A 24,060-nucleotide genomic window follows, 5' to 3' on the forward strand; every position below is an offset into this window, starting at 1 on the left:
AGGTGTCAGAACCTGGTAGGATTTCCTGGGAATGGTCTGCAAGGAACTGAGAGAGACAGTCAGCAAACTCTGCCACCCCCTGGTCTTAAGTAGAATTACAGTTATTCGAGCCCTTTAGCTTCCTCCTATTCACACGTGAAAGATAGATATGAAAGGCACTATAAAATACAAGTATAGATAGATAGATAGATAGATAGATAGATAGATAGATAGATAGATAGATAGATAGATAGATAGATAGATAGATAGATAGATAGATATGAAAGGCACTATAAAATACAAGTATAGATAGATAGATAGATAGATAGATAGATAGATAGATAGATAGATAGATAGATAGATAGATAGATAGATAGATAGATAGATAGATAGATAGATAGATAGATAGATAGATAGATAGATAGATATGAAAGGCACTATAAAATACAGGTATAGATAGATAGATAGATAGATAGATAGATAGATAGATAGATAGATAGATAGATAGATAGATAGATAGATAGATAGATAGATAGATAGATAGATAGATATGAAAGGCACTATAAAATACAGGGATAGATAGATAGATAGATAGATAGATAGATAGATAGATAGATAGATAGATAGATAGATAGATAGATAGATAGATAGATAGATAGATAGATAGATAGATAGATACTTTATTAATCCCAGTGGGAAAATCACATTCTCCAGCAGCAGCATAATGATACAATAAATAATATTAAATTAAAGAATGATAATAATGCAGGTGAAAAACAGACAATAACTTTGTATAATGTTAAATGTTAACGTTTACACCCCCGACTGTATATTAAAAACATCAGCAGAGCTAACAATCACCCCTGCTGATCATCACTCTTAACGTCACCTAATTCCGATAAGGTCCTTACACCGTCACCCTCTGCTTTTCGCATCAGTACTAATTCTAAAACGATCTAAAAAATAAACCAAAAAACAAGAAAACATTTGCTCTGTGATAGTTTAATTTGGTTAATTTGTTGTTAAACTAAGTTAATTGCTTTATAGTACACAAAAATGTTGCATAAGCCCATTTCCACGCTCAAATCGCGATATGTAAAACCTAAACTTGGCATAAAGCCACGCACATTTTCACGGCAGCTCCAACCCTGGCATACGCAAGTTCTTCACTCAGTTTTCAAACTGGCGGCACTCAGTGTCAAAGCAGTGCTACTGTTCCTGTGTGGTTACCCTTTCTTTTTTAGATCCACATCCCTGATGCGGCTTTGTCATATACACTGAAATTAAGTGCATATTGTTTATTAGTTTAAGGCATCTGATTGTAATTAACCTGTAATAATATAATGGTCCATGGAATGGCCAAACTATTCCAAATACCATAGCTGCTTTAGCGTTGTTCCTCTCACTGCACCTTCTTCTTCTTCTTCTTTCAGCTGGTCCTGTTAGGGGTTGCCACAGCAGATCATCTTTTTCCATATTACTCTCACTGCACCACTCGGAGTTTTTATATCACTGTATCTGAGTGGGGAATCACAGGTCTACAGCAGATGATTGGAAAGAGAATTATCGGTATACAGTATCAAACACACGCTGCCTCAGCCATGCTGTCTATTGAACTGCTCTCATACGGCATACAGTTCAGAGCCTTTCCTGTATGGACCTCGCGGTTCAGAAACAGTTTCATCCCAAGAACTATAAACGCACTCAGTCAGTCCATCAAGTGCTCCTTGTAGAACTGTTTGTACTTATAAGTACAATCACCTCACTGTAAACTTGCACTACAGTTATAATATTGCACAACCTGAGCCACTTTATAAAGAGTATATTTACATATGATGACAATATCATTTGTAAGATGAAATGCAGCAAAATATGTGTATTATATTATACAGATAAAACTTTAACTTCATTTAAGTAATCTATATTGTTAGTAATTAAACATGTGAGGACACGGTGCCTCAGCGCTAGCGAGGAGATGCCTCTCCGTTCACAGATTGTTCCTGCCTTGCGCTGTATTCTTGCTGGTGCTGACGCAACACTGGAAAGATAGATGGATAGAATAATTAAACACGTACTATGAAGATATTTTGATGTTCCTTAAAAGTTTTGCAGAATTGGCGTTCTAAGCTTACAGATGGCTTAACATCTATTACAGAGCTGATTGTGTGTCGATTGGGTATTTGGAGAAAGAAAAGTAAGGACAGGAATTGGGGGTTAATATGTTTGAAAGAGACAGTACTGCTACAATAAAGTATTTCATCGAAGGTCACGCATGGCGCAGAAAGCATCTTGCGTGAGACATGAACAATCACTGTGCCACTGTGTCCCCATGTTTAATAACATGCTTTAACTCCTATCATCATGAAAATGATATCACGTATACATCTCAGTATTTTAATTATTCAGAGAGCTGTAATATTACGAATGTAATGGATTCTGTGTCTTGTCGGAGGAAGAGAAAGCCCGGAAGCACGTAGTGATTCACACACATACAGCACATAGAAGATGAAATACAAAACAAATGTGCTACTTTAGTTACGATGGGATTTGAGAAACTAGTAAATTAAACGATTTTAAGATGAAGTTTATGATGTTCTACTTTAATGGCAAAATAAACTACGTGATTAAAGTGGAAATTTCGAGATTAAAGTTGGGAAAAGCCAAGCAAAATGACACCTTTTATTATTAAAGATTACAATATGCAAGCTTTCGAGGTAACTCAGGCCCCTTCTTCATGCAAGATGTAATACAGAGACTGAAGTTCCCTGTGTTTATATACACACTCTAGGACAAGAAACAACATTGGTAAATCTTTAAATGAGAAATTTTAAATGTAAAAATTAATAGATTCATTCAGGCTAGGGTTAATTTAACAAGAGAGAGAAGAACAATGTAAGGTCAAGATCTCTGGATAAGATAACTGTCCAACAAAGTCTTTTGAAGTTTGCAATGAGTTTTTTCAAAACAATGTGGGTCTGTAGTCGGGTTGTCTGTCATTCTGAGAGATGTAAACAATCCTCATATCTGGCCATAAAACTCTTGTCTTTATTCAAGCCATGTTGTAATGTATTAAATTTTAGCATGAGTTTAACTTCCCATTCTTTTCTCTCTTGCTGTGTTTTGAAGTTGCCCATAAGCACTGTGACTTTAAAGTCCCTCTCACAGTGTCCATGGCTGTTGAAGTGGGCCGCTACAGGAACATCTGTGTTGCCATGTTTAATGTGGAACCTGTGTAAATTCATTCTCTGGCGGAGTGTTTGTCCAGTTTCTCCCACATAGAGTGCAGTGTCAGGACATTTCATGCAGAAAATTAGGTAGACTACATTAGATGATCTGCAGGAAAATGATCCCTTGATGTGATGTTCAAGTCGGCAGTGTGGTATAACTATATGGTCTCTATCATAGATGTGGGCACATGTTTTGCATCTTTTCTGTAAGCATGGAGATGTGCCATTTTCTGTTGGTTCACTTAGGGAGCTTCGGACAATTAGTTGTTGAAGGTTTGGCGGTTGTCTGTATGCCAGGAGGGGAGGTTCAGGAAATACATTTTTCAGTGTTTGGTCATTGTTTAGTATTGGCTGAAGTTCTTTTATAATTTTTCGAAATGTTTCAAGATGTGGGTTATAGGTGACAACAAGGGGGATGTGGTTCTTGTTGTCTTTGTTTTTATATTCCAGAAGGTTGTCTCTGGGTATGGCAGTAGCTCTTCTTATTTGAGTGTCTGTTGTTTTGGGGGTGTAACCTTGTCGGATGAAATCTTGTCTGAGCTCCTGCAGTTGTTGATCCCGGTCCGTCGGGTCTGAGCAAATACGATTGTACCGTATTGCTTGGCTGAAAATAATGGAGCGCCTTATATGCTTGGAGTGGAAGCTATCACTTTTCAGGTAGGTCTGTCTGTCTGTCGGTTTGTGAAAAACAGAAGTTACAAGGGTGTTGTCTTTCAGTTGAACGGTGGTGTCAAGGAAGCTGACTTCTGTTTTTGAGTAATTCAGCTTCAGTTTTATGTTGGGGTGAAAACAATTATATTCATTATGAAAATGGAGAAGGTCCTTCTCACTGGCAGTCCAGATTATGAAGATGTCGTCTATGTAACGGAGATACAACATTGGTTTTACGATGCACATTGACATGAAATCTTCCTCCAATTTTGCCATAAATAGGTTTGCATAGTGAGGTGCAAACCGACAGCCCATTGCAGTTCCTTTTTGTTGCAAGTAGCAATCTTGTTCAAAAGAGAATAAATTATGTGTCAGAGTGAATTTTATCATTTCTATTACTGACTTTGTGGGTAAATCATGTTGTTTGAGGTACGTTTCACATGCCAATATATCATCATCATGGGAGATGTTTGTGTAAAATTGTCCACGGGGACTCCTGTCTAATCCCATCTGTCAACCTGTCCATCACCATTGAAAATAATAAAGGGCACAGAGCCGATCCCTGATGTAATCCCACCTCCAACTTGAATGCATCCGTCACTCCTACCGCAGACCTCACCACAGTCACACTTCCACCGTACATATCCTGTACAACTCTTACGTACTTCTCTGCCACTCCCGAGTTCCTCATACAATACAATACAACTCCTCTCGAGGCACCCTTTCATATGCTTTCTCCAGATCCACAAAGATGCAATGCAACTACTTCTGGCCTTCTCTAAACTTGTCTATCAACACCCTCAGAGCAAATATCGCATCTGTGGTGCTCTTTCTTGGCATGAAACCATACTGCTGCTCACTAATCATCACCTCACTTCTTAACCGAGCTTCCACTACTCTTTCCCATCACTTCATGCTGTGGCTCATCAATTTTATCCCCCTGTAGTTACTACAGTCCTGCACATCCCCCTTATTCTTAAATATCAGCACCAGTACACTTCTTCTCCACTCTTCTGGCATCCTCTCACTTTCCAAGACTCCATTAAACAATCTGGTTAAAAACTCCACTGCCATCTCTCCTAAACACCTTCTTGCTTCCATAGGTATGTCATCCGGACCAACAACCTTTCCATTTTTCATCCTCTTCATAGCTATCCTTACTTCCTTCTTGCTAATCCATTGCACTTCCTGATTCACTATCTCCGCATCATCCAACTTCTTCTCTCTCTTGTTCTCTTCATTCATCCGCCTCTCAAAGTACTCTTTTCATCTGCTCAACCCACTCTCCTCGCTTGTGAGTACGTTTCCATCTTTATCCTTTATTACCCTAACCTGCTGCACATCTTTCCCAGCTTGGTCCCTCTGTCTAGCCAATCAGTACAAGTCCTTTTCTCCCTCTTTAGTGTCCAACCTCTCATACAACTCATCATACGTTTTTTCTTTAGCCTTCGCCACCTCTCTCTACACCTTGCACCTTATCTCCTTGTAATCTTGTCTACTTTCTGCATCTCTCTGACTATCCCACTTCTTCTTTGCCATCCTCTTCCTCTGTATACTCTCCTGCACTTCCCCATTCCACCACCAGGTTTCCTTTTCCTCCTTCCTCTGTCCAGATGTCACGCCAAGCACCCTTCTTGCTGTCATCCTTACTACATCTGCTGTAGTTTTCCAACTGTCTGGTAATTCTTCACTACCACCCAGTGCCTGTCTCACCTCCTCCCTAAACTCAGCCTTACAGTCTTTCATTTTCAACTTCCACCATTTGATCCTTGGCTCTGCCCTCACTCTCTTCCTCTTCTTGATCTCCAACGTCATCCTACAGACCACCATCCTATTCTGCTTAACTACACTTTCCCCTGCCGCTACTTTGCAGTCTTCAATCTCCTTCAGAGTGACTCTTCTGCATAGGATGTAATCTACCTGGGTGCATCTTCCTCCACTCTTGTACGTCACCCTATGTTCCTCCCTCTTCTTAAAAGCCATGTCCATCCTTTTGGCAAAATCCACTATCATCTGACCTTTTTCATTCCTCTTCTTGACACCATACCTACCCATCACCTCCTTGTCTCCTCTGTTCCCATCACCAACATGTCCATTGAAATCAGGCTCCAATCACCACTTTCTGTCCCTTGGGTGCACTGTTCCTCACTTCATCCAACTCACTCCAAAAATCTTCTTTCTCATCCATTGCACACCCAACTTGCGGGGCATATGCACTAACAACATTCATCATCACACCTCCAATTTCCAGCTTCATAATCATTACACTGTTTGACACTCTTTTCACCTCCACAACACTCTTGACATACTGTTGCTTCAGAATAACCCCTACTCCATTTATCCTCGTATCCACACCATGATAGAACAATTTGAATCCACCTCCGATGCACCTGGCCTTACTCACCTTCCATTTAATCTCTTGCAATATATCAACCTTCCTTCTCTCCATCATATCAGCTAACTCTCTTCACTTACCAGTCATACTGCCAACATTCAAAGTTCCTACCCTCAGTTCCACTCTCTTTACCTTCCTTCTCTCCTCCTGCCTCCGGACATGTATCCCCCCTCTTCTTATTCTTCTTCTTCGACCAAAAGTAGCCCAATTTCCGCCAGCACCCTGTTGACTAACAGTACTAGTGGCGGTCGTTGTTAACCCGGGGCTGGACCGATCCAGTATGGAAATTTGTATTGTTGTCCGCATATTGATTTGGCAAAATTTTACACCGGATGCCCTTCCTCACGTAACCCTTCCCATTTATCCGGGCTTGGGTCTGGCATGAAGAAACACACTGGTTTGTGCATCCCCTGTGACTGGGTTCGAGAAAATATAGAAATAAAAACTAATGTAAAAAGGCAAAACTATAATAACCTTGTTTTGGACACATGAAAAAAAGAAAAAATAATAATTAAATGCATATACAGAATATCAGAGTTACACTAAAATTAAACTATGAGAAAGTCACGTTAAAGTGAACTTATCTGAACTTAAAATGACTTACAAACCAGAGTGTACATTAAGATCTCAAGATGCCGGTCTGCTGATGATTCCAAGAATTAATAAAATAACAATGGGAGGTCGAGCCTTTAGTTACAGGACCCCTAAACTGTGGACTGGTCTGTCTGCTACTATAAGAGATGTCCCTTCGTTTTCATCTTTCAAATCCCGAAAGCTCACGACTTCAGTTTAGCACACCCTGACTAGAGCTGCTGATTAACTGTACAGACTGCGTCTCTGCTGTTAGTCATTAGCACTAAAACATAAGTAACATGATAGTTATAATTTGTTACTAACTCTCACCTATTCTGTTTCTCTTCTTGGTACTCAAATGTGGCACTTGGTGCCACGGCCCACCTGCCAAGTTGTTTTGCCTGCCTAAGGTAAAGTCATCATGAGGTCACCAGGACTCTAAACAAATCCAAATCATATTATGTGGTATCATCTACTGTTAAATTCTGCTCCGTACTTGTAAAATTTTTATTTTTATACTGTATTGAGGATTTGTTTTGTTCTGTGTATTGTATTGTATTGAGCCCCTTCTTTTTGACACCCACTGCACGCCCAGCCTACCTGGAAAAGGGTCTCTTTTTGAACTGCCTTTCCTGAAGTTTCTTCCATTTTCCCTGCAAAGGTTTTTTTTTGGGAGTTTTTCCTTGTCTTCCTAGTGAGTCGAGGCTGGGGGCTGACAAATGGTAGGGCCTGTTAAAGCCCATTGCGGCACTTCTTGAGTGATTTTGGGTTATACAAAAAAAAATTGTATTGTATTGTATTGTAAAGTAATGGGTTTTTAGCAGTTTTTTAAAGTGCTCCACTGTATTAGCCTGGGGAATTTCTATCAGTCAACTATTTCAGATTTTAGATGCATAACAGCAGAAGGCCACCTCACCACTTCTTTTAAGTTTAGCTCTTGGAATTATAAGAAGACACTCAGTTGAAGATCTTGGTTAGCAACAGATGGCTATGGAGATGCTCAGCTTTGTGACTGGCACACGCAACATCCAGCAAGCCTGTCCTGCACAAGTGCCCAACCCGCTACCAGTGTCACACAGCGCTGACGTGCCACAGCTAAAATTAAAATCCTCATGGAAATGCAAGCCCGCACTTTGAAAGATTGAAAAGGTAAGTGCTTTTACTTTGCTTCGTATAAGCCATCTTTACACTATTCTTAAGAATTTTTTTCAGCAATTTGTTAATTCCCGGCTAGTGCATTACTATATTGGACAAGGAGTCCAATCTTGCAAATGTTGTACAGAGTGAATCTGCAAGACCAAGAGACTGTAGCAACCTGCACCCTGAAGGACAGCTGGTTATCAGTCACCACCCCAATGTTGTGCATCGACTTGGCAAGTATTAGCAATATTGTGCCAAGCTGAACAGAGATTCTTCAAGGTGAAACGTTTACAAGAAAGATAAAAGTCAAAGTATTTGAGAGTTGTAAAGAGTAGGCCCCTCACCCCAGTGTTTCTGATACCATTAAATGAATCAATCATCCTAAAGTTCTTTTCACACTAAGAACATTGGATGTAGGATCACAAGGTTTAGTGTTATTAAATTATAAACAGCTGGTACAATTTATTTACTCAAACATCCTTTGTCTGCTAATAAGACTTGGATGAAGGTGAAAATTTCAAAGATTTAGGAAATTCTCAACATTGTTAAGAGAATTGTAAATGAGTTTTCACACATTACTTACTGAAGTCATTCACCTATGAAAACACATTTTATTTTGTGCCAGTCTCCATGTTTGCACCCATTCATGTTCAGAAAAATTATGCTCCTGGCTGTACTTTTTTTTTTGTTTTGCAGTTATGAACTTTTAATGATAAGTGTAAGGTAGGAACCCATATTGCAAGTTCACCCACATGGAGGAACACCAGTTAATAGTGAGAGAGTGTGAGAGGAAAAACTGGCTCCATGTAGACATCACACAGTCTGGAAACAAGGATGCAGATGGCTTTTACAGTTACCTTCATGTAATTAACGTATCAGACGTGATATATTATCAACCACATTGACTGCCACCCTCTTCATGGCTGTTTCTGACACATCATCAACAGAACAGCGGTGGATAACAATGTGTTTAGGAGGATAAAACGCATGACAACTGAGTGATAAAAAGTTCATCACACTCAGATAATTAGTGTAACAGACTGATATAATTTAATTAAATGTTTTTCAATTAATGAAAATGATGAGTATCATCCAATTAAATGATACTCATCACTGAGTACAGGCTTAGAGCACTGTAACAGCAGCCATGCCACCTGCACTTCAGAACGGATCATCTACATGAAGCTAAGCATGTTTGGGCCTGGCTAGTACTTGTGTGTTATCGTGATATTTCCCTCTACTTACCCTTTACCCATTTTCTTCAAGGGTAAGTGTACTCGTCAAGTTCGTTACCGGGTTGGTCTACTGTTGCACTTTAAGATTAACACACTGTTACACACGCACGCTTAGGAAGCAGCCATCAAGTCCTAAGGTGAGTGATATTTTGCATGATATGCACTGATGTCTCTCTATCTCTTTGTCTGCAAAAAATAAAGAAGAAAAATCGTAATTCACCTACCTTGCTTCCAGGCTCACAAAATGGCCGCGATTTTGCACCACGTAACATCAGTGACATCACTGCTGGTTCCTGTACAGTGACATCACTGCCATAATGACATCACTTCCAGCCATTCCCGATAATGTTTCTTCCGTTCTTTCACTTCCTTCCAGCATTATTTTTTGGTTCGCTATATAAACGCCATGAAAATGATTGGATGTGTCAATTGTGATAATTTTATTGATTTATTTTGACCTTATTTTCATGTTTGTCAGTTGGACATTACACAGGGACATTCCCCAACTCTTTTTGAGCATTTTCTTGTGGCTTATTTCACCACAACACAAATACATAGATATATGCATACACACAGACCCTAACCACAAAAGTACCATATGGAAGACATATATACCTGCACGTTATACCCTAGCACTTTAAAACACACAAGTACCCTATGAATAACACAGGCACAGTCCGCTTTCCCTGGTACTCCAAGGGACTTACTTATCATAGGCTTCAAAAAGGTGCGATGTCTTAGATATATCTCAGACCTAAATATTACCTTTGGTCTCCAAGAATATATTCAAACATACAAAGACTCAACATCCCTGGCAATAGGCCATTTACTCTATCAAGACCTCTCATTCCGTAGCTCGATAAACCTTGCAGCTTGGATCATATGGTACTTCCTCGATGCTCCAGGTACTCAAAGAAATTTACCTTATTACTTCAATCACCCTAAATATAAAGACAAAGTAGAAAAACTTAAAAGCAGTATGGTATTTATTACAGGAATTATAATACCAGTAGAGGAAAGTATAAAAGAAAATCTGGATATATGGTATATATAGTCTTTAGAAAAAGCTTACGAAAAGTTAAAGATGACAAGGTTGACTATCGCAGGCAGTTAGTGATCGAGCACTCGTAGTTGTTCATTAGATGCTTTTCTGATGATCAGATGGAAATGGCCGCACATTGCCAGCGCCCTCTTCTGACGTTGCTCTGTTCTCTTCTCCTGACATCTTTGTCTGCTTCTGATGTTGCTCTTCGCTCTTATAAAATTCTACTGAAGGGTTTTGCAAGATGTCATTATTAGATATTCCGATTGGCTGGCTGTCAATATGATGGATGAATTTATTCATCTGTTGTCCCAAACAATAAAACAATTTGCTGTTGCTTAGTACCTACTGGCATGTCTTCCTTTCCCAGGCTGTAAACCAATTTAGCAACTTTTTGTCCCAGATGTCCAGGTTATTAACTAATTGATAGCCTTAGTCACCAGCATGTCTTTATTTCTTTGTTGGAACAGCAGTTTTAAAAGTGAGGAAGAGGATATGCTTTGATATGTCCTGTATTAACTTCATCTGTTGTTGTCTTGAGCAGAATATAATGAAAATGCAAAACAACATTTAATATATTTTGTACCTCACAACAACTTGGATGGAAGACCATCTAGGAAAAGCTTGGGTTGCTGCTGTAAGAGGTATTGGTGAGGCCAACGGGGGGCGCTTACCCTGTGCTCTAAATGTAGATCTCAATGCCCCAGTGCAGTGACAGGGACACAGTGCTGTTAAAGTGGCGCTACCCTTCAGATGAGACATAAAATCAACATCCTGACCCTGTGGTCATAAAAGACCCTGGGGCATCTTTCGTAAAGACCAGGATGTGTCTGGATGTCCAGACCATGGCCTAGTCAGTCTGGGCCCCTAAACATTCCCTGTCTCTAATTGGCTGTCTCCACCTAAAAGCTCATGTGTGGTGAGCATACTGGTGCAAAAATGGCTGCCATTGCATAAATCAGACTGATGCTACACATTAGTGGTGGTTGAAGTGGCTCCCTACTTACTGAAATGCTTTGCGTAGTGAGAAAATTAGAGATGGGAGATGATTAGGGGGCCAAAATGACATGGCCATGGTGGACAATTTAACCTGGACATTGGGATACACCCTAGTATTTACGTAAAATAATTACTACTAATAACTGGCAAAATGCTGCTGTGAAGTGTATAATGTGTTGTGGCAGGTGGCCGGAATCCTTACTCATCCAGGACACTCAAGGTGTGGAAGGACTGGTGGAGGGAGTATTATCACGACAGTTTCTCCCCCGGGCCGATAGATAGCAGCTCCCTTGGTTTTCAATAGGGCCACAGGTTATAAGCATGGGAGCTCAACCCTGTTGGAACCCGTGGCTACTGACAGGGGGCACATGGACCTTTCCAGGTCCTTATTTGGTTACGCTTCCACCACACCCGGAAGTGTGGCTGGAAGAAGCTCATTAGGCACCCCTTCCAGGTGCCCTATAAAAAGGAGCCGCCTCACTCCCTATGTTGCCCAGAGTCAGGAGGAGAGGACAAAGCCTGAAGAGGAGTGGAGGGAGAAGGACTGGCGGCAAGAAGGAACTGAATGGTATTGGTGTGTTGTGATGGCTGGTATTTTGGGCACATCAAATCGTAAATAAATGTGTGTAGCATGGCAAACCTGTCTCTTGCCTGTCTTTGCCCGGGTTAGGGTGGCGGTATGCCCTCTAGTGGCTCACAGTGTGAAGACTGAAGTCCAAATATCAAATAAACACTTTCACAAAAGACACAGATATAACAAAACAAGTGCACTTATTTTCTAGAATTTAACCAATAATGCTCCACAGAGCCTACTCCCACTTGGACAAAGCTGGCGCCACAATCAAACCAGCACCTTTAACACCATTCTGCTTTATTCGACTAGGGAACAAGCTTGGGGCTATTCATCTTGATGTGCACACAATCTCCTGAATTATGGACTATCTGACCAATAGACAGCAGTTTGTGAGGCTCAGGGGCTGTATGTCTGAAATGGCCCACCTAAGCTCTTACTCTCAGAGAATTATCCTTCTTGGTGATTTCAAAATCCATATTGACTCCCCCACATCTAAACTGAGGAATGAATTCCTATCCTTACTGGACTGTTTTGACTTGACACAACATGTTGATTTTCCAACCCACTCTGGCGGTCATATATTGGATCTGATCTGCACTTCTGGACTATCTGTTGACAACATTTACAGCACTGATTTGGGACTCTCTGACCATAAAGCAGTATTTTTCACTGTTTCACTGCCTTTCCCTCCTCTTACCTGTAAACGACAAATTTCTTACAGAAACCTTAAAAATATCTGTCCCTCTATCCTTTCTGGATCCATTTCTGATCTTTTATTGTCTTCAGCTATTCCGTCAACACTAGACAGTCTTGTTGACAACTATAACTCAGCCCTTCATTCAGCATTAGATAAGACAGCTCCTTTAAAACATAAGGAGGTTTCCTTTAAGCGTTCAGCTCCTTGGTATAATTCAGAATTGCGATCTATGAAAGCAGCTGGCCGACGCCTTGAGAGAATGTCACGTAAGACTGGCCTCACCGTGCACATCCAGGCTTTCTCTGACCACCAAAGAGCTTACAGAGAAGCACTAACTTCTGCCAAGAACACCCATTACGGCAGAATAATAGAAAGTGGCCATGATAACCCAAGGGTTTTGTTCTCTGTAGTTAATAAACTACTCGAACCCGCATCTGGCCCAACTACCTCTTCTACTGAAGTCTGTGAGGAATTCCTCCACTTTTTCCGTAACAAAATTAAAGATCTAAATAATTCAACTAACATAAATACATCATCTGTTTATATCTCTCCCTGTTTTCCCACTCCATCCAGCTCCTTCTCTAAGTTCTCACCAGTCACATCTGCGTTTGTTAATAACCTGCTTTGTAAGATGAGGCCGACTACTTGTGTACTGGACCCCATCCCCACCACACTACTTAAATCCTGCCTTCATGCCATAATCCCGACTGTTGCAACAATAATAAACTCATCCCTTGACACTGGCTCTGTGCCACTCACTTTTAAAATTGCTTCTGTAACCCCAATGTTAAAAAAGTCTGGTCTTGATGCTGACAATCTTAACAATTTCCGGCCTATTTCCCACTTACCTTTTCTGTCAAAAGCTCTTGAGCGTGTTGTAGCTTCCGAACTCACCAATTACCTAACCTCTAATAATTTGATGGAACCCTTTCAGTCTGGTTTCAGGGTGCGGCACAGCTGTGAAACTGCTCTGCTATGGGTACCCAATGATTTGCTTACGGCAGGAGACTCTGGACAAGCCAGCATATTAATTCTGTTAGACCTCAGTGCAGCATTTGACACTCAGGTCAGACATGACATCCTACTGTCCAGAATGGAGAACATGCTGGGTATATCTGGCACTGCCCTCCAGTGGTTCAAGTCCTATCTGACTGATAGGCAAGAGTTTGTTAGTCTTGGCAACAGCAGATCCAGCTCAGCACCAGTCACACAAGGAGTCCCTCAGGGCTCTGTCCTCGGCCCTCTTCTCTTCTGTATTTACATGCTTCCCCTTGGCCATATTATCCATAGCTATGGACTGGGTTATCATTTTTACGCAGATGATACTCAACTCTATTTCAATGTTAAAAGTGGAACTTCATCAGAGCTTTCTCAGCTCCAACTTGCCTCAGTGAAATTAAAACCTGGATGGAGCAGAACTCTTTAAAATTAAATTGCAATAAAACTGAACTCCTGCAAACTGGGACTAAAATGCAACTTAATAAAATTATCTCCTTCCCAGTCTATCTTGGCGGTGATCTCATCAGACCTGCCTCTACTGTAAAAAGTCTTGTTGTCATTTTTGATTCCTGCCTCTCTTATTCCACCCACATAAATCACATTAAGAAACTTTCTTACTTTCACCTCCGTAACATATCCCGTGTTCACTCCTTCCTCTCCTTCTCTAATGCTGAGAAACTTGTCCATGCTTTTATCACATCCCGCATCGATTATTGTAATTCCCTACTGGCAGGTGCCCCTTCTAATCTTATATCACAGCTCCAGCTTATTCAAAACTCAGCTGCAAGAGTCCGTACATGGACCAGCAGCAGCGAGCACATCACACCCATCCTGCTCCATCTCCACTGGCTCCCTGTGTCTTACAGAATCGAATATAAAATCCTACTAATAACCTACAAAGCCTTAAATAACCTCGCACCAAACTACATCAGTGACCTTCTCCATCACTATGTGCCTGCCCGCCCACTAAGGTCCTCACTAAGGTCCTCTGATTCTGGCAATCTTGTTGTGCCCCACACTAATGTACACTCCATGGGTGACAGCAGGGCCTTCAGTTGTATAGCGCCCAAACTCTGGAATGACCTACCAAAATCAATCAGGTCAGCTGACTCCATGAATTCTTTTAAAAAACAACTCAAAACTCATCTGCTCAGGAAGACTTTTAGCTCTACGTGACTTTATTACCCTTCTCTCAGTTTACTTCTCTGTCAAGATGCTAATGTAACCTGTGTGTGTGTGTGCGAGACCATCAATTATGTTGTATGTTTTTTTTTTTCAGAATTCACTGTCTTAATCTTCTTTATTTATTTATCTGGTTTGTATAATGCTATATACTGTATACCTTGCCGTTCTTTATTATATTCTGTAAGTGCCTTGAGCCTGGGAAAGGCGCTATATAAATAAAATGTATTATTATTATTATTATTAATACTGGAGCAACTCAGGGAACTGTCCTGTCTCCCTTCCTGTTTACCCCTCTACACAGCAGACATTCAGTACAATAACAGTGCTTGTTATCTACAGAAAGTTTCAGACAACTTGTCCTTCATATGCTACATTAATAATGGAGGTGAATTGGGGTACAAGGAGCTTTTGGAGGACTTTGCTCTGTGGTTCAGACAGAACCACCTGCAATTCAACATCAACAGGACAATAGAGCTTGTGGTGGATGTCCAGCATGCCAAAGAGCCTCTAAGACAAGTCATCATTCAGGAGGAGAACATGAGCTGGTGCAGAGCTACAAGTACCTGGGGGTTCACATGAACAACAAACTGACTGATTTGATAACACAGTTGCACTGGATAAGAAGGGCCGGAGCAGACTGGACTTGTTAAGGAGACGATGTGTGCATCAAGCTGCTGGAAATGTTCTACCAGTTCATAGTAGTCTTCTACACTGGGAAGCAACTTGAGCCTAAAAGAAGAACAATGCTTGAACAAACTCATCAGAAAATCCTCCATCATTATGGAACAAACCCTGGTCACACTGGAAGCTGTCGTGGAAAAGAGGATGGTGGCAAAATAGGATGCCATCATGAAAAATCCACTTCATCCCCTCTAGGAGGCGCTGTTTTGGAGCAGTTTCAGCCACAGGCTCATTTCACCACAGTATGCTAAGTAGTGCCTCTGGGAGTCTTTTCCGACCACTGATATTAAGCAATCCAGTGCTTCCTTCTGACATTCCAAACTAAATTCTTACAGTTTTTGAGATAATTTCACAATTTCTGAGTGATATCATTTATTAATTTATTTATTTGCTGTATTATTTTTCCAGTGAGTCTATAAATTTGTTTTGTATATTTCCTGCTGCTGTACGCATCTAAATTTCCCTATGGGATTAAAAAAGTTTATCTAATCTAATCTGATTTATAAAACTAAATGCTTAAGGTCCTGACACAGAAATTCTTACCGGATGTCTACCGCACAGTTTAGATGGATTTATCTCAGTGATGCATATTTTCAATCTTTGAACACACTTCTTAAAAATAAATAATGCGGTAAGTGGAACTAATGTGAATTTGACATTCACTGAATTGAGGAACGTAATAAACACTCAAGATCACAAATTTCTAAGCCTGACAAATCGTTAAAAAGTCTCCACAAGAAGACATTGCGGGTTCAGCCCATAATAATTGAATTACTCTGTGTTTCTGTTCAAAGTATGTGATAACAAAAGTAGGTTGGCATTATATCTTTATCAGTATGTGCGCTAAAATTCAGCTTCAGGGTTTAATATCGATACAATTAGTTCAAAGACTCATTCACTGTGCGCTAAGGTCATGCACATTCTATATTTTGTATTATATTTTCTAGATTAAAACAACCCCAAAGTTTACAGATGTTCATCCCTGATTCCAAAATAATGCTAAGGAGGCTAAAGGTACCCAGTAATCCAGTGTCCTCCTTCATGTTTGGGACAATGACATGTTTTTCCTTGATTTTCTCTGCTCCACAGTTAAAAATTAGAAATCAAACAATTCATTGTAGACTTTCATTTACAGTGATCCTTCCTCCATCGCGGGGGTTGCGTTCCAGAACCAACCGCGAAAGGTGAAAATCTATGAAGTAAAAACCATATGTTTATATGTTTATTTTTATATTGTCACGCTTGGGTCACAGATTTGCACAGAAACACAGGAGGTTGTAGAGAGACAAACACTGCAAACAAACATTTGTCTCTTTTTCAAAAGTTTAAACATGCTCCATGACAAGACAGAGATGACAGTTCCGTCTCACAATTAAAAGAATGCAAACATATCTTCCTCTTCAAACAAGTGAGCATCAGGAGCAGAGAATGTCAGAGAGAGATAGAAAAGCAAACAATCAAAAATCGATAGGTGCTGTTCGAGCTTTTAAGCATACAAAGCACTGCGCGGGAAGCATATCACTTGACAAAGCAGCCGTAAGTAAGCCCGGCAAGAAAGGGACCAATGTGAAGGCAGTCTTTCTCCATTTTTTAGACAAGCGTCCGTATCCTCTAGGGGTGCAAACAGCCCCCCTGCTCACACCCCCTCCATCAGGAGCAGAGAATGTCAGAGCAAGAGTGAGAGAGAGAGAAAAGCAAACAATGAAAAATCAATAGGTGCTGTTTGGGCTTTTAAGTATGTGAAGCACCATGTGGGAAGCATATCGCGCAACAAAGCAACAAGTAAGCTCAGCAAGGAAGGGAGCAATGTGAAGGTAGTCTTTCAGTGTTTTTTGAGGAGCATCCGTATCCTGTAGGGGTGCGAACAGTCCCCCTGCTCACAATATATTTGAGGAGTTTTATTTAATACATAATATGTGCTCTGATTGGGTAGCTTCTCAGACATCTGTCAATAGCATCCCTTGTATGAAATCAACTGGGCGAACCAACTGAGGAAGCATGTACTAGAAATTAAAAGATCCATTGTCCACTGAAACCCATGAACCAGCGAAAAATCCGCAATATATATTTAAATATGCTTACATATAACATCCGCGATAGAGTGAAGACCGCGAAAGTCGAAGCACGATATAGCGAGGGATTACTGTAATTTCATTTTGGTCACCCCATGTAGAAATGACAATACACTTTTTGTACATTGTTACCCCCATTTTAGGGCACCATAATTTTTGGACAATTGGCATCCCAGGTGTTTGTGATTCCTCATGTGTGTTTCATGGCTTCATAAGATACCTCAGCTTTCTTCTACCCTTTGGAGTCTGTAGTTGCCATTGGTCAACATGAAAACAAGAGCTGTGCCATTTATTATATGGCTTAAAACAAGAATTAAATCATTGGAGATATTCATAAAAAATTAGAACAACCTCAGTCAACTGTGTGCAATATCATGAAGAAGAAAGAACACACTGGTGAGCTCAATAATCATAAAGGGACTGGTAGGCCAAGGAGACCACCACTGCGGATGACAGCTGCATATGACACTATGGTCAAGAAAAAGCCCCAAACACTTGTCTGACAGATCAGAAACAGTCTTCAGGGGGCAGATGTGGACGTGTCAGAGACAACCATCAGCAGAAGACTTCATGATCAGAAATATAGAGTACACACTGCAAGATGAAAATGACAAAAACAGGAGGGCCAGATTACAGTTTGAGAAAAAGGACTACAGAATTCTGGAAAAAGGTTTTGTGGACAGATGAGACAAAGATGAACCTGCATCAGAGCGAATGGAAGAGCAAAGTGTGGAGAAGGAACTGCCCAAGATCCAAAGCAAACCACCTCAAGTGCTGGGAGTGGTATGTCATGTATGGTTGCCACAGGTCTTGGCACACTTCTCTTCACTGATGATGGAACTGCTGACTGTAGTGGCACAATGAATACTGAGGTGTACAGAAACATCTGCTGAATTTCCAGTAAAAGCCTCCAAACTCACTGGATGGCACTTCATCCTCCAACAAGATAACAATTCAAACATACTGCTGATGCAACACAGGGGGTTTTCAAAGCTAAAAAAAAGGAAAATTCTTGAATGGCCAAGTCAATCACACAATTTAAATCCAATTGAACAGGCCTTCCATATGCTGAAGAAGAAACTGTAGGGGACAATCCCCCGAAACAAGCAGGAGTTGAAGATGGCTGCATTAGCGGATTAGCAGATCATCACCAGAAAAGACCCTCAGCACCTGGTGATGTCTGTGAATCTGAGACTTCAAGAAGTCATTGCATGCAAGGGATTTGCGACAAAGTCCTAAATATGACTGATGGCTTTAATAGACCTGCTGTGTCGAAACAATGTGGTACCCTGAAATGGGGGGACTGTGTAAAAAAAGTGTTGTGTGACTGAAATGTCAGCAAAGACCCTTAAATGAAAGTCTGCAATGTGCACTTTAATCAAATTAGTTGATTTGTAATTTTAAATAAAATCAAGGAAATACATGTCTTTGTCCTCCATAAACATTATGGAGGATACTTTAGTTATTCAATAGAAAAGGGAGGTAGAACACTGGGATCAAACACAATACAAAGTAAACAAGAGACACAATGTATGCAGGCTACCTCTCCGGGTTTCATTAAACAGTAGTGGACACAGTATATTCAGAAACGTTCAGACATTTTCGCGTTTTTCAGTTTGCAGCTTTGTGCCAGAATCATTTAAATTCATTTCTTCCCACATCAAGCAACACTCAATACATCAGAATGACAACAGGATATGAAAACAGGATATTAAAAATTTTAGCAAATTTATTTTAAAATATGCAAATATCGCATTGATACAACTACCATATATACTCACATATAATCGGGTCTTGAAACCTAAAAAATCTTTCATAAAATCAGACCCCAAAATTTACATTTTTTCTTGCCTCCTCCAATCTCACACCAGTTTCTCAGACACATTGAATTTTGTTGCAGCAGCACAGTTACCAATTTCTTTCACCACTTCAATGAATTTTAATTTAAAACCAGCTTCATATTTACTTCTGATCGAACGCTCCATCGTAGATAAGGGATGTTCTTACGATAAAGGTGTATGAGGATGTGAGTTAAAAAAACAAAAAACAGTGCAAACGTCACTTTGGAATAGTTCGGGTATTATTACCATGTGGTCACGTAGGTACAATACTTAGAAAAAAAGGCAGCGTGGGTAATCCCACAGGTAGGTGTTAGCATATCATAATCTCTTGGACCAATAGCGTGAGTTTTCCACATTTAACTTATATGACCGGCATTATAAAATACCGGAAATTATACGGTAAAATCAAGCCCTGACTTATCCGTGGAAGAACTTATCCTCAAGTATATATGATATTCAGATCTTTTACTGAATACTTTGTTGAAGCCCCTTTGGCAGACTAACTGGAGTCTTCATGGGTCTGACGTGATGAGCTTTACACACCTGGGTTTGGAGATTTTCTGCCATTCTTTTCTGCAGATCCTCTCAGGTCAGATGGAGATTATCAGAGGAGGGCTGTTTTCAGGACTCTCCAGAGATGTTTGGCTGGGTTCAAGTTCAGGCTCAGGCTGGACCACTTAAGGACATCCCTTGAGTTGTCCCTAAACCTCTCCTGTATTGTCTGTTTTTTTCCTAGGGTCTATTGTCCTGTTGGAAGGTGAACCTTCAACCCATTTTGAGTTCCAGAGTGCTCTGGAGATGTTTTTCATAAAGGATATGTCCATATTTTGCTCCATTCAGCTTTCCCTCAACCCATATCTAGTCTCAAAGTTCCTAACACTCAAAATAACTCCACAACATGTTGCTGCCACCACCACGCTTCACTGTTGGAATGGTATTGCACAGGTGCTAAGTGGTGCCTGGATTCTTCCAGACATGATATTAATCTTGTTTTCATCACATTAGAGAAAGTTTTGTTTCTTAAGGTCCAAGAGTCATTTAGGTGCCATTTTGCAAACTCCATGCGGATTTCCATGTGTCTTTTATTAAGGAGAGGCTTCTGTCTGGTCACTTTTTTATAAAGGCCAGGTTTATGGAATGTCACAGTGATGGTTGTCCTTCCTGGAAGTTTCTACCATCTCCACGCAGGTGCTCTAGAGCTCTGTTAGAGTGATCATCAGGTTCTTGGTCACCATAGTTGTTTTCCCAAGATTGCTCAATTTGTCTGGGTGGCCAGCTCTAGGAAGAGTTATGGTTGTTCAAAACGTCTTCCATTTTTGAATTATGAAAGAAACTGCACTCCTTGGAACCTTCAGTGCTGTAAGACATTTTTTGGTAACCTTTCTCAAGGTCTGTGCCTTTCTTTAAGCTCTGCAAGCAGTTCCTTTGACCTCATAGTTTGGTTCTTGGTTTGATACACATTGTCAACTGTGGGACATTCTCTGGGTAGGTGTGTGGCTTTCCTAATCAGTCCAGTCAATTGAACTGACCAAAGGTGGACTCCAAACAAGCTATAGAAACATCATAATGATGATCAATAAAATAAAAATAATAGGTGATTGCAATAAAACTGTATCTAATAGGAAAATGTAAAGGCAATTAGCAAGCCAAATCTATTAGATACACCCAAAAGTATTCAGGAAGCAAAATCTTCACGATCCATGTGTTTTCTGTTTACTGTGATTAGAGGATACGAGACGATGTTGCTGTTACTTCAGGGATCCGGTCCCTCAAGTCCCATGCCCAGACTTTACCCATGTGGAGCCGATATGTTCTCCTTGATTCTCCCACAATCCCAAAGAGATAAGGTTTAGGATGATGAGGGACTCCAAATTGCCTCAAGTGTGTGTGTGTGTGTGGTGGAGAGGGTCTAACAATGGAATAGCATCCTTTCCAGGGCTGTACTTTGCCGTGCATCCCCTCCTGCCATGATAAGCTTCAACTTCTCTTATCTCTGCATTTCATGAAGAAGGTTGGAGAATGTTATGCACTCACAGGGTTTTTAAAATATATGTTTGCTCTTTCGTATCCTGTGTGATAAAGGACCAGCGAGCAGACACTTCTCTTGTATCAGCAATGCAATCTTAACTAACAGACACTGTGAGCTACTGTGAACTGTGATAAAACGCCACCTAAGCAGGCAGAGTCGCTTTCTCCTTGTTTGCCCATCACCTAAGCAGCAGTAAAGTAAAGAAAAAATAAATAGTGTCACAATGGCACATCCTTCAGGTCTTTGATGTTATGTGTCCTTCAGAAAACCAGGTACCTGGATTCCATCACAAAGGTCCCCCAGGGTGACTCTATAAATCCTACGAATTTTGACTCTGCAGTTTTAAGAGGCTGAAGCACTCATTTCCAGCCACTGCACCACACTTTGCAGATACAGTTGAAGAGTGGATCTGAATGCAACATAAATCTGTTGAGATGACCCCAACGTTATGACCATAATTTACTACAGCATGCTGAAGGAGCCATTACAATATATTATTTTCAGTTTTCTGAAGTGCAAAGCAATCATCTTCCGCCTTGAAGAAGCCTAAAAAGCTTAAAATAATGCAGTTGTCTAGTAATTTAGCAAAATAATTGGTGCCACTGCATGTGACTGATCTTCTGTAAACCCTTTAGAAGATGAGTGGATGTCAAACAGCTGACAACTTGTCCAGGCCTGGCCATCCCAACAAGTTCAGCCTGAGAGCAGAGCACAAGATACTGAAAGAATTAACCCTATAATTTCGTTGCAGGATGTACAGGTAGCTCTGGGTTTTGTTGATGTTGAAGTGCATGAGTCTGCCATTAGAAGGAGGCTGCACAAATTAGATCCACATGGGAGGTGTCCCATAAAGAAATATTTTCTGTCAAGAAAGAACATCGGGGTAAGAGTAATTTTACCCATGAACACCAAGACAAAAACTACAACTTTTGGAACAATGTGCTCTGGACAGAATACACAAAGACAAATGTATCTGGCCACAGTACCAGAAGACATGTTTGGCTAAAGCAGCATTTAACCAGAAGAAACCGATAGCAACTGTAAAGTATGGTGTTGGACGTATTATGGTTTGGAGCTGCTTGGCTGCATCAGGGCCTGGGCAGCTCAACATCAAAGAATCCACTATGAATTTTCCATTTTTCAGTTCATTGTGAGAGATAATGCTTGAGGTAATATGAAACCATCTGTCAGAAGACTGAAGCTCAGCTTAAAGTGAACCTTGGCAGAAGACAATGACCTGAAACATACCAGGAAACCCACCAAGGAATGGCTGAAAAGAAACAAATGAACGACCAAGTCAACGTCCGGATCTAAATGCTGTAAGGGATATGCACGCAAGACACCCTTCAAACACTGCAGAGCTGAAAGAATTCTGCATGGAGGAGTGGAAAAAACCTCAGAGACTAGATAGATAGATAGATAGATAGATAGATAGATAGATAGATAGATAGATAGATAGATAGATAGATAGATAGATAGATAGATAGATAGATAGATAGATAGATAGATAGATAGATAGATAGATAGATAGAGTACATATTAAATATCTAGGCTCAGTGGTAGCTCAAAATGGAGAATCAGATGCAGAGATGACCCATAGAGTGCAGTGTGACTATTAGACAGTTATAGAAAACATCGACTTAAGGGGGCAGGCAATCTAGATAAGTCTTCTTATTCTTCTTTTTCCACTTCTATGGGGGGTCAATGTGCTTGATAAACCTTCTCCAATCAGCTCGGTCCTGCACCTCCTCACAAGTTCTTCTCCTTCAGATCTTCTTTTAATTTATTCACCTCCACTTCAGCCACCCTTGTTTTCTCATCCCCTGTCCTTCAATTACCATCACTCCTTTGTGCACAACCTACTTTCCTGTACTTTCTTAAATATTTCACCCACTTTGTTGTACCTCTGATGGTTTAATTTCCTATTCTGCCTTTTTTTGTAACTCCACACATTCATCTTCACATTTTTATTTCTGTCACATTCAACTTCTTCTGCTGTGCTCTCATTACTGCCCATGTCTCATACACTGTGCTACATACACTATTGCTGGTTTTATGAATGTCTTAAAAATCTCACCTTTAACCTTCACCTTAATTCTTCAATCGCACAATACTCCTGATAACTTCTTCCAATTGTTCCATCCATCTCTGCATCTGATTCTCCATTTTGACTTACCACTGAGCCTAGATATTTAATATGTACCCACTCTTTTCAAAAGATTTCACTGCAGGTTAACATCTGAATCCTGATCACCATTAAACCTCATACATTCTGTATTCTTCCTGTTTATATTCAGCCCTCTATCTTCCAAAACCTTTCACCATTTTTCCAATGTCCTCTCCACTTCCTCTTTTCTGGTACCACACAACACACAACATGCCATCAACAAAAACCCTGTACTGGAGGACAGATCTTTTATCCCATGACTCAACACATCCATAACCACATCAGAAAGGTAAAATTATTTTTTCCACAGACAGAAATTGCATACCTGTTCATTTTCTTTTAAATATTAGTTTTTCTAATTACTCATACCTCATCTAATACAGCATGCCAAATGACTCTCAATATGCAGAACTTCATGTCCTCTTCCAATCAGCTAAATCCACCAGTAATTTCTGATTCATGTCAACTCTTTCATTACTCTGAACACCACTTTGGGTGTTCGTTTTTAGCAACACTTCATGGGTTGGGGCATATGGACTTTCCCATCAGTTTTTTTTCTGGAGAGGTGTTCTTT

Source organism: Erpetoichthys calabaricus, chromosome 1, assembly GCF_900747795.2.
Source record: "Erpetoichthys calabaricus chromosome 1, fErpCal1.3, whole genome shotgun sequence".
NCBI lineage: Eukaryota > Metazoa > Chordata > Cladistia > Polypteriformes > Polypteridae > Erpetoichthys > Erpetoichthys calabaricus.